A 10,207-nucleotide genomic window follows, 5' to 3' on the forward strand; every position below is an offset into this window, starting at 1 on the left:
CAAACTCAGCACTTCCATTTAAGTGACAGGTTTCTAAACAAGTAGTTGTTGCAGTAATTTTGACCCAACAAATACATAACTTAAATCAGTTTCAGGTCTTTAAAATTTTCAGTCCTGAAAGTCCAAGGAAAAATAGTAGGAGAGTAATTTTTTTTGTTGATACAAGCAGTCATATTATGTCATATTATATGTATTAAATTTCAGCCAGGGCAAAAATGGTGAGATAACCCAAAGCAGTAGTATCCATGCTGGTTTCAGGAGAGTGGGAACTGCAGCAATCCTTTTCTGAGTTTTGGAATCCACACAGAGCTCCTCAGAGGAAAGTCATAGTCTGCCTGCAGTGTGTTACGTACTTAAATTGACAGCATTGTAACAACTCAGTTACAAAAATTTTTCAACATCTCTGAAAATCAAACTTCGTGGAACAGCTGAATGTCTGATGTGTAGACAGCACTGGCTGAGAATCAAGTGTGCTTTTACTCACAGCAACTGCAAGGTGCTCCCTGAGCAGCAGCTCCCTCTCCTCTGCTCAGTGAGACAGTGCTGTCCTGCCCGAGATGTTCTGTTACCTGCAAGCCAAGCCCGACTGCAGATCAGTTCATGGTGCTGCAAGAGCTGGCTGTTCAGGCGGCTGTGGGGAGATTTGTGCTGCTTGCATGATTCCTGAGAGCCTGGGCAGAATCCCGAGAAGCACTGCATGCTGCAAGAGGGAAAAGCTGAATCGGGGCTCACGAGCAATTGCACATGATGAAATGCTGCACAGTGGTGGAGCAGAGCTGGCGTGTGCTGTACTGCACTGCAGAGAAAGGCAGAGTTGCAGCAAGAAGCAGTTAGCTCTCACCGTGGATGCCAATAGTATAAGACTATTATACTGTGAAGCCCTTTTGAAAAATTTATGGTGTACTTGATGCTTCACCTTTCTGGTGAATATGAGAATTTCCACCTGTTAAAATAACTGCTCTCACACATAAATTTTCATGCTCTGCAGACCCAAGTTTATGTCATGTTTGTTGAAAGGGTAATTTGAAAGAGGCTGGCAGGAAAGTATCAAGCCTTTAGGTGTAATAAGCCGAGGGAAATTTGTTTGAATGGTGTAATGAATCCAACTTGTTAATTTAGATCAGTTTGGTGCTTATGTTGATAGTGGAGTGCTATGAAATTGAAAAGAAAAATTGGTCTAAAAGGTGCAGTAGAAATAGTAGTGAAACATACAGTAAACTCCCCCAAGGTATTTATCCTTTAATCTTCTCTAACTTTAATTGCTTTTTCTAGGCTTATTTTCCTACCTGTTCTTTTAGTGTGTTCCAGATCTCAACATTACCAAGTCCTTATCTCTCCATCTTTCCTTGAAGCCTCTGGAAAAGACTTTGATGAGATCAGTAGAGATGTCACTTGAGTCATACTTCATGAGACAGCTCGATAACCAGCCTTTATGAGAAAAAACACAGTATCAGAGCATGAAAGAGAGGAGCCATGAGTCCACAAAGAGATATTTAAGCAGCAGGTCCTTATCTCCCAGAGTTCAGTGCTCTGACCCAGACAATGTTCTGTAGAACTAATTTTGTGTGATGTACAACCAAATGTCAGTTTTGCACACATTTCTCAAGCACCACTCAGGTTTTCTCACAACCTTTCTAGGGCATTTTTGTGAAAACTCACAAGTTGAGGTGTCCAACCACAAAGCTGGCAATGGGACCAAAAATAATTCCTAGAGGGCCCATGACTCATCTGCTGGCCAAAAGACCATGTAAGCTCTGCTTTCATATGAAACCAGCTAAAAAGACAAACTCTTTCACGTCTCTGGATGTTTTCATGATAACATGCTAACAGGGTGGGAAAACAATCATCAGCAGAAAATACATTGATTTGGATAGATTTGTGGCATGTGGATAAAATTGGGGTAAACACAGGGAGCAACAGCAATTCCCCTGGTTCCTCTGCAAGCAGGGCGCTGCAGAGGACGGGCACCCCTGTGACAGCAGTCACTGGCACTATCTAGAGCAAACCCAGGAGGGTTCAAAGTCTCCACAAGGGGAATTGAGGCCCCAGGCACTGCTTGGTTGAAATCTCACCTGCATAGTTGTTATTACTGCATGTTACTTTTGTGAGAAAGTCTGTGTCCGTGTCTGAATAATGGCACAATTCAATCTGAATCAAAGAAGGATAAATTGCCTTTTACTGCCAGATACACGCAGTGCAAGGACTCAGAACTCCTTTGAGCCTATGAAAAGCTTGGTGTGGGAGAGCTGTCTAGCATTATGTAAAAGGGAATCTGATTTCCCAAATAACATACACGCATTGTAACCACCAAATCATCTTCCCGTAGTGCCTTGTAGAAATCACTACAATTTGCATCTTCTCTAACAACAGCCTTACAAACCACAGCTTCCTTCAAAAGCAGCTTTGACTCATGTCCAGACCAGGGTGAAAAAATAGCATATGGCTTAGTGCATGAAAAGTACACATTATTCCCAGTCATCCTGATTTCTGACTTTTTCTCAGATTTTCAAGTTTTGCTTTTTACAGCCTTCATAAAATTCTTTTAATTCAATTTTTGCATATTTACAGAGAAAACTGTAAGGATTTACTCAGAAATAAGCAAAAGAAAGACAGCAAATCTCATCAAGCCCTATTGACATGTTCTTTCAAATTTTTATTTTGTCATACTCCTTATTCCCCAGTACTTGTGATTTCTTACATAAAAATAAGTTATTCTATAAACTGCTGTATATCCTAAAGCTTTCTAGGCAGAAATTGCATTTTTTTTAGTGTTTAGAATAGCCAGACCTTGATGAGGTTGGCATCTTGAAGCATAACATAACATAATATTGTCTAATAATTCTGCTATAGAAGAGGTCTTCATGATCTGAAGCAGAATGAGACCTTAAAGAGAGCACACCTCTCTCCTTCTCTTTCTCATTGTTTTCCTAGACCATATTTATGCTACACTTTTTCCCAGTTCCCTGTAGCACCACCATCCTCCTTACCCACAGCTTATGCAGCCAATGCACACAGAGCATTACAGCCCTGTTAACAAACATGAGCAGCCTTTCATCCAGCTAGAAATGTAACATAAACTTACTGTTTTCTTTCACATAAGTTCCTTTAAATTCTTATTTGAGATATTAATTAGGTTGTTTCAACATATGGTTTGCAATTATTTGGTTCTTTCAGTTCCTTGAACTTATTGTTCCACAGTCTTACAGATGTGGTGATCCTTCAGAACGAATAAAATTAACTTTGCAATAATCACTAATGCACAAAGATAGTGCTTCATCATGGTACTTTTTCTTGTTATTTCTGTTCACTGAATATAAAAGCAGTCGATGTTTTGTTCTCTCAGCTCATTCATTCAGATGTTTTTGTAAAACACTGACACTAGAAGCTGCCCTGCATTTATTCCATGTCTGATGTGCCATTAGTTAAACACCTACTCTCCAGATAAATGGAATTTAGCTCCAAGCATGCAGACCCAATCCACCAACCCTGTAATGACATGTTTGCAAATCCATAAATCCTGGCTGTAAGCTTTCACCAAAACACAGCTGAAGAGCAAAACAAGCCTTTAAACACCCAGAAGAAAGCCCATGATGACACAAAAAAGTGCCTCTGAGAAATTTAGTCATATGAACCAGAGCTGCACATGGAATTGCTGCCTGGGCATAGCTACCCCCATGAAATGCAATCCCATGTGTAGTGTGTACATATGTAAATTTCTGTGGATAATAATTGGATCAACATAATCGACTTCCTTCAAATCTGGGATCCAAGATGAAAACAACAAATCTAAGTTTGAGTGAAATATATCCTTTACCTTTTGAACTTCACAAGATTAAAAGTAGCACTGTTACAAATTACAAAGCAGCCCATCAGTGCTGAGACACACTGAAATGAACTGCTCAGGGTAGATTTCTAATGCATTTCCCTCCTTTTTTCCTTCTCCACTGCCTGTGAGTGTGCTGGTTCCGTAATGAGAGGGGGATTTTGGGGTGCACATCCTACACCAGCCCAGCTCTGAGTTGTGCTGAGCCAGCCTCAGTGCAGCACACGGAAACAGTCCAATACACATCAGGGAGATGCACATCAGCATTTTAAAGCAATTTCATGTGCAGCCAACTGATGCTATAAATCAGTGAACAGAGAGTGATTTGCATAAGTGACAGGGTATATGTGAATCCTTTGGGTTTCCCAAAGCCCAAGGGTTTTTTCATTAGAAATCACGTGCCTTAGTAAAATATGTAAATTTGTACATTTTTGTTAAATGACTGAATTAATTAGTTACTTCATTTTATTTATTTATTTATTTATATTCTATTAGCTGGGTTCAGCTGTTCCTAGTACCTGTTGAATATTTATGGCCCTGGGTAGGACTAAGGTGGAGATTTGGAGGCTGTCTGGATACTTACAGACTTCTGGGTACAGATGGACTCTGACTTACCCCAGAAAGGTAGCGGAGTCACTGTCCCCATCTCAGAGCCCTGCCATGGCCTCCCTGCCCCAGCAGCCAAATGACAGTCTGTGTGCCTGAGGTACTGCAGGGCATGGACTGACACATTAATGCAAACTGGAATTGAGGATTATGCTAATATGTCAGATTGTGCACTGGAGTGGGGAAACAGGGCAGGGAGCTGGGAACCACAGCCTCAGCTGCCACCCCAGTGTCTCACTACAGAGCTGTAATTCCCACCTTGAACATGGGACTTGATTATTTTATGGGCTGCCCTATTTATTTTCGCCTGCTTACTTGCATCAGCTTTGGAAGGCATCTTTCCATGTCATTAAGTCCCTGTGGCACCATTTTGCCAGGATCCTTCTCCCTTGTGTCTCAGAAGGAAGATACTCTGGTGTGCTCAAACCCTCTGCTGCAGGACCCTCAGCCAGCAGTGACTGCTTTCCTGTGCAGCAGCTGTTGTAAATCCCAAGGGATAACTTCTCTTATGTCTTGCTTTTTTCATTACAGCCTACACTCTTGTGCTGGCCAAAGTGGTTTGAGTGCACACACCTGGGCTCCTCCAGGCTGCTGGTGCCACTTCTACTGCTGGGCTGCTGCTGTCTCCAGTGCAGCTGTGCCCCAGCTCCCTGGGAGCCAGAGTGCCGCTGTGTGACTGTCACAAACTCCGGGGCTGCCCTGAGAGGGTGAAGCCCATCTGCAGCAGCAGGAGGCTGACAAAACCAGCCACTGATCCTCCCTCTCCCTGCTTCCCTGCCCCTGCTAGCCCTGCTGAAATGCTCCCTCCCTCCTGCCCTGCAGCAGAGGCCAGCAGAATGGTTCTGTTTCCCTCCTTTGCACTATTAGAGTTAGGCACTTTTGGTTTCACCTCTGTTCAGAATCCAGCAGAATGCCAGGGCAAGAATTTGGCTACCTCCCACACACAAGGCTTGTCTCAGCTTCCAAACTGTCCCCACTGAAGGCACCTTTGTGTAGCCCTGCCCTTGGAGCCACGCTGTGTCAGCTCATGAAGGCTCAGCACAAACAGTCCCTGGCATAGCCAGGCCGGACATGCAGGTGAGCAGCCAAAATTTAAACAGCACTCCTTGTTCTGAGGAGTGAGTTATGAAATACATATTCCTCGTGGGGCACTGGGGAGTTGCTAAATGAGTTTGTGATAGTCTCCATAGCAATGGAAAAGCATACTAAGAGGAGAAACCACAGAGAAGATGCATGCTAGAGATATGTCTCCTTGACAACAACCCAGGCATGGGACTGAGAGAGCTGCCTGGAGGAGCTAAAGCTGGATCCTCATGTCCTTCTCTCTGAAGTGACTCAGGACATCAGAAGGAGCTGCTCTTAATAAAAGCAACAAGCATCAAGACAAGAATAAATTAAACCACTAGCACTGATTTACATGAGTTAGAAATATGTGTTTGGGTATATCAGTTCCTTTACATACCTATATGAATCATGTATGAATTTTATCTATTCATATGTTGTGAAGTCAAGTATTCAAAAATTATCAGTCTTACTCAAGGCCATGCAGCTGTCTCCAGTTCTCCTGTCTCTTTGCCTTTCAAGATATTCTTTAACAACATGATCAAGGAGATTTTTCTTGTAGGACCCATGCCTTGTTCAGCACAGTGGGCAGATGATGCTCACTGAATTGTTGAGTCAATATTTTGTCTTTTCCTTGTTCTTCAGTAGCTTGCCTCAGGCCTTCTTTATTTCATGCAGTGCAAACATACTCACAAAGACAGAATAAATTCCCTCATGACAGTTTCTGCAGCAGTTATTATAGCAACCAAGTTGAATGCTACCAAACTGGAATAATGCTAAAAATATCAGCAAAAAACCCAAAACCCAAAAAACCTGCAACTACAAAGGCAAAAAAAACAGGAGACAGCAAGCCCAAACTTCTCCAGCTGTGCCACTCACCAGCTCGCCTGCAGCCAACAAGTCCAGCTGTTACTTTTGCTCTCATGTCTCTTTCTACTTGCCCAGATTTGGATACGTTGCCCCAGTCTGGGACTACTGGAAGACTCCCCTCACATCTTTCTGAGTGCTGAGCCCCTTCAGGGAGAGCCTGAGATGGCTGTGTGTTCTGTAGAGGAACTACAATACTTGGCGGGATCTAAAAAATATTCTTAATAAGTAATACCCAAACAAGGAGGTCATCATTCAGTTTAGGGCTGGGTTCTCCCAGTGAGCTTTGGCTCTCATAACAGATATTGCACAGACTTGGAAATGTAATTTTAAAACAAAGTGTAGGGCCCTTTCTTTTTCAATCAGGTGCTGAATATTAAGCAAAGTCCAAACCATGCTTTATTGACTGAATGGTGAAGGCAAATCATGGTATTTTCAGGCACAGTATTGCAACACAGGAAATTCTGTCACTTTAAATTAAATTAAAATAATAGCTGAGTTGGTAGAGGTATTATTGAAATTAAATCCTATTGTTTCCCTCATCTTGCTTATAATTAAATGAACTAATTGCTCTTGGATTGTTTAGGTGATTTAAAATTAATTCCATTGTTATCCTACTGCATTTATTAGCTGACAGATGCAAATCTCCCAGGACCATTGAATAGCTCTGTTCCTCCTCCCTCCCTCCTTGCTGACTCTTCTTTTCCTTGGGGTTTGCAATATTCTCTGCAAACCAGGAAAAGCCCATGAATTCTCCTGCAGCAACGTCAAAAGAAAGGACTTGACAGTTTGCTGCCCGCAGTCAGCTTTAATAAAAGGAAAGAAAGAAAAAGAAGGAAAAGGGAAACTACAGTGAGTACCTGGGGCTCAGTAGTCTCTAGTCCTGAAGTGCCAGGTTCCCCAGACTGGCTTGCTGAGGAGCCCTCCCCTCCTGTAGGTCAGCTGCTGCTCAGTCCTGCCAGGTCCTTCTGGACCACAGTTTGCCCTGTGAGAGGGAAAGGGCCACCAAGGCACAAGGATGAATTTGTTGGGATCTGGGTCATCCTACATGTGTAGTTGCTGGGACAGAATAAAGTACAACCACATTGACTTTGGGCTCACCCAGCACATTTTCTGCTACCAGTCAGCTTTATTACTCCTTGTGGTCTTTCTGATCATGTTTTTCATTTTCTACACAAAACAGAGGATTTTTATTGTACTTAGCCCAAAGCTGCACACACTGCCCTACTCCCTGAGGAAGTTTTTCTTCCAGAGACCATGATGTCATCAGTGACTTGGACCTGGCTACTCTGGACACTGTGTGCAGACACTCATGTGCCAAGCGAAAGAGAACAATGGCAAAATATCTCCAAGGCTGCCAGCAAGACAGACCATGGTGCAAGGTGCCTGCCTGGGAAGCCAATTAAATCCACAGTGCTTTAAGAGAGCTCGGAACACTTGGTGTGAGAGCACAGCCCCACACAGGGGTCAGGCCTAGAAAACACAACACATCTCAAAAAACAGAATATTTCCTTAATGCCTTTTATCCATGTGGGCAAAGCTGACAGTCTTCAGATGTCCAGACCTGCTGTGGGGTGCCAGGGATGAGCTTCTGAGAGCTCCTTCTGATGGGAGGAGGATCGGACACTCAGATATTGTCAGAGCTCACCTGAGTGCCTTCCTTTGGACATGCTGCAAAATCACATGCCCTGACAGAACTGATTTTGTAAAGCACAATACCAACTTTCCCACTTTCTTTTAATTTAGATCTTTCCCACCCTGTGTGTTTTTTCACCTCCCCTTCTTTCTCCTCACACCTCTCCTTTTCCTCTCTCGCCCAGGTATTGTACCCTGATTTTGTTCCCAGGTGTGGTCTGTGACCCTGTAGGTCACAGACATCAAGCAGATGCATTCCTACAAACACCTCCAGCCCCTGAAAGCCACAGACTTTCCCAGCAGCCTGGGAGAGCTTGCCACGGGCCAGCAGGGTCAGCTGCTGGCTGCCACCTACAGATACTATTACAGACCACGATGGTGAGCTCCAACCTGGATTTAGGCTTCTTTAGATGTCAGGAAGCCCAGATGAGGCTGTCAGCCGCGTCACAACATGTGGAGCAGATCCCACCATCTCTCATGGTGTTGGGGTTCCTCGGGTCCCCCCTCCTGGCTACAGCTTCTGCAGGAGCCAGTGAGAAGGGGCTCCCTCCTGCCATGCTCGTGCAATTCTTGCTGTCAGCAGCAGATGGCCAAATATTACCACACATACATAACATTTACATCCAAAAGGGCACATAATTGGGTAGAAATCGCCTTTCCTTGCCAGCATTTATTTATAAAATGGCATATGTACACTTGGCATTTACCTTTCTATATGCAACATTACTAAATGCGTGACAAATGGTGACACTCATTTCCTTTCCCTCTCCTGACATGCTTGCCAAAGCAAAGAGCCTCAAGCAAACAAGCAGCAGGATAAAGCCTTGTCCTAAACCACATGAAACTTATTTCTTATTTCAAATTTATTTTACAGGATAGAAAAAGCCCCCAAGGCCTGGACCCAGCTGTAGCAAAGCCCAGGTCAGCAGCAGCTGGCAGCAGGTGGCAGAGCCAGAGGCATCTGGAATTTGGATGCAGAAAGTGTTTCATTAAACACATGAAAAGGCCCAGCAAGGGCTTGGGTTGTTCATGGTTTCAGCTGTTTTGAAGGAAAGCACACAAAGCTGTTCTCTCAGTGTCTCACAGGGACAGAGGGAGGGGCTTTACCTGCACTCTTTAGCATTGCACAATGTCTGAAAATAATCGACAGGGGCACAAGCACTAATGTGACAAACAGGAGCCAGAAGGGAAGGAATCACCTCTCCAGCACCACCCCGGGCACATCTGTGCAGACAGGCACACGCTGGGTTGGTTCAGCCGGGACACGTGCCAGACACTGAAAACAAGGCTGCACTTGCAGAGGATTGGGAGCACAGACACATCAGCACTGGATTCTCCATCGTCTCCTGGGGACAATGGCAAAAACACACACCTGCCTTGGCTGCCTTGGACAGGACTCTCCACTCTTTGCTGTCTGCCAGATTCCATCTTTCCCAGGGTTATTTGGAAAACCTACCAAGTAACTGGCTCCCCATCCTTTACTGTACATCAGTTAAAGAGGACAAAGTGAGAGGGAAAGTTTCCATCACTTGAGCATGGTTTAAGGGAATGATTTTCCTGAAATGCTGAGTTTCCAGTAGCTCAGAAATTGCCTTTTAATCCTGAAGTTATTAAAGATTACTCCAGGGTGCCAACCATAACCAAATCAACCCACTTCTTTGTGTACTACTTGTGTAGCACTGGATTTTATGTTTCCTCCGAGCTTTGAGCTCTGTGCTAGATTGTCAGCGAGCTGGGTAGTAGCATGAGCTACTGGAAAGGCCCTTGGTGTCACCATCAACTGCAGAAAATGCATGACTGCCCCATTCTCACACCCTACTTAATTTTAGGCTGACATTTACCAACAGTGGCAGCCTATAACTCTCAAGAAGAAAGAATGTAGAATGGCTTTCTAAAAATGCATAATCTGGAGACCAAGCTGGCAAATAAGGCTGAATTGACATTTGATTTCTGCCTTTTTATGCTAAATCAATAGGGCTAAAGGTATGCACAGAGGGCTTTCATGTGGAATGATAGCACTCACACCTCTTACCCCTCCCCACAGCTTAGGAAGGGTGTGAAGATGCTCCAGATGGGATCCTGGGTGTTAAACACAGCAGCACACCCTACTCCAGACAAAAGAGGGTGTGATATTCAGTGATCATTTTCCTTGAGCAGAAATCCAGCCTCTGGTTTGATGCTGTTGGACTCCTCCTGGCAGCCTCTGACACACAG

Source organism: Haemorhous mexicanus, chromosome 17, assembly GCF_027477595.1.
Source record: "Haemorhous mexicanus isolate bHaeMex1 chromosome 17, bHaeMex1.pri, whole genome shotgun sequence".
Taxonomy (NCBI): Eukaryota; Metazoa; Chordata; class Aves; order Passeriformes; family Fringillidae; genus Haemorhous; species Haemorhous mexicanus.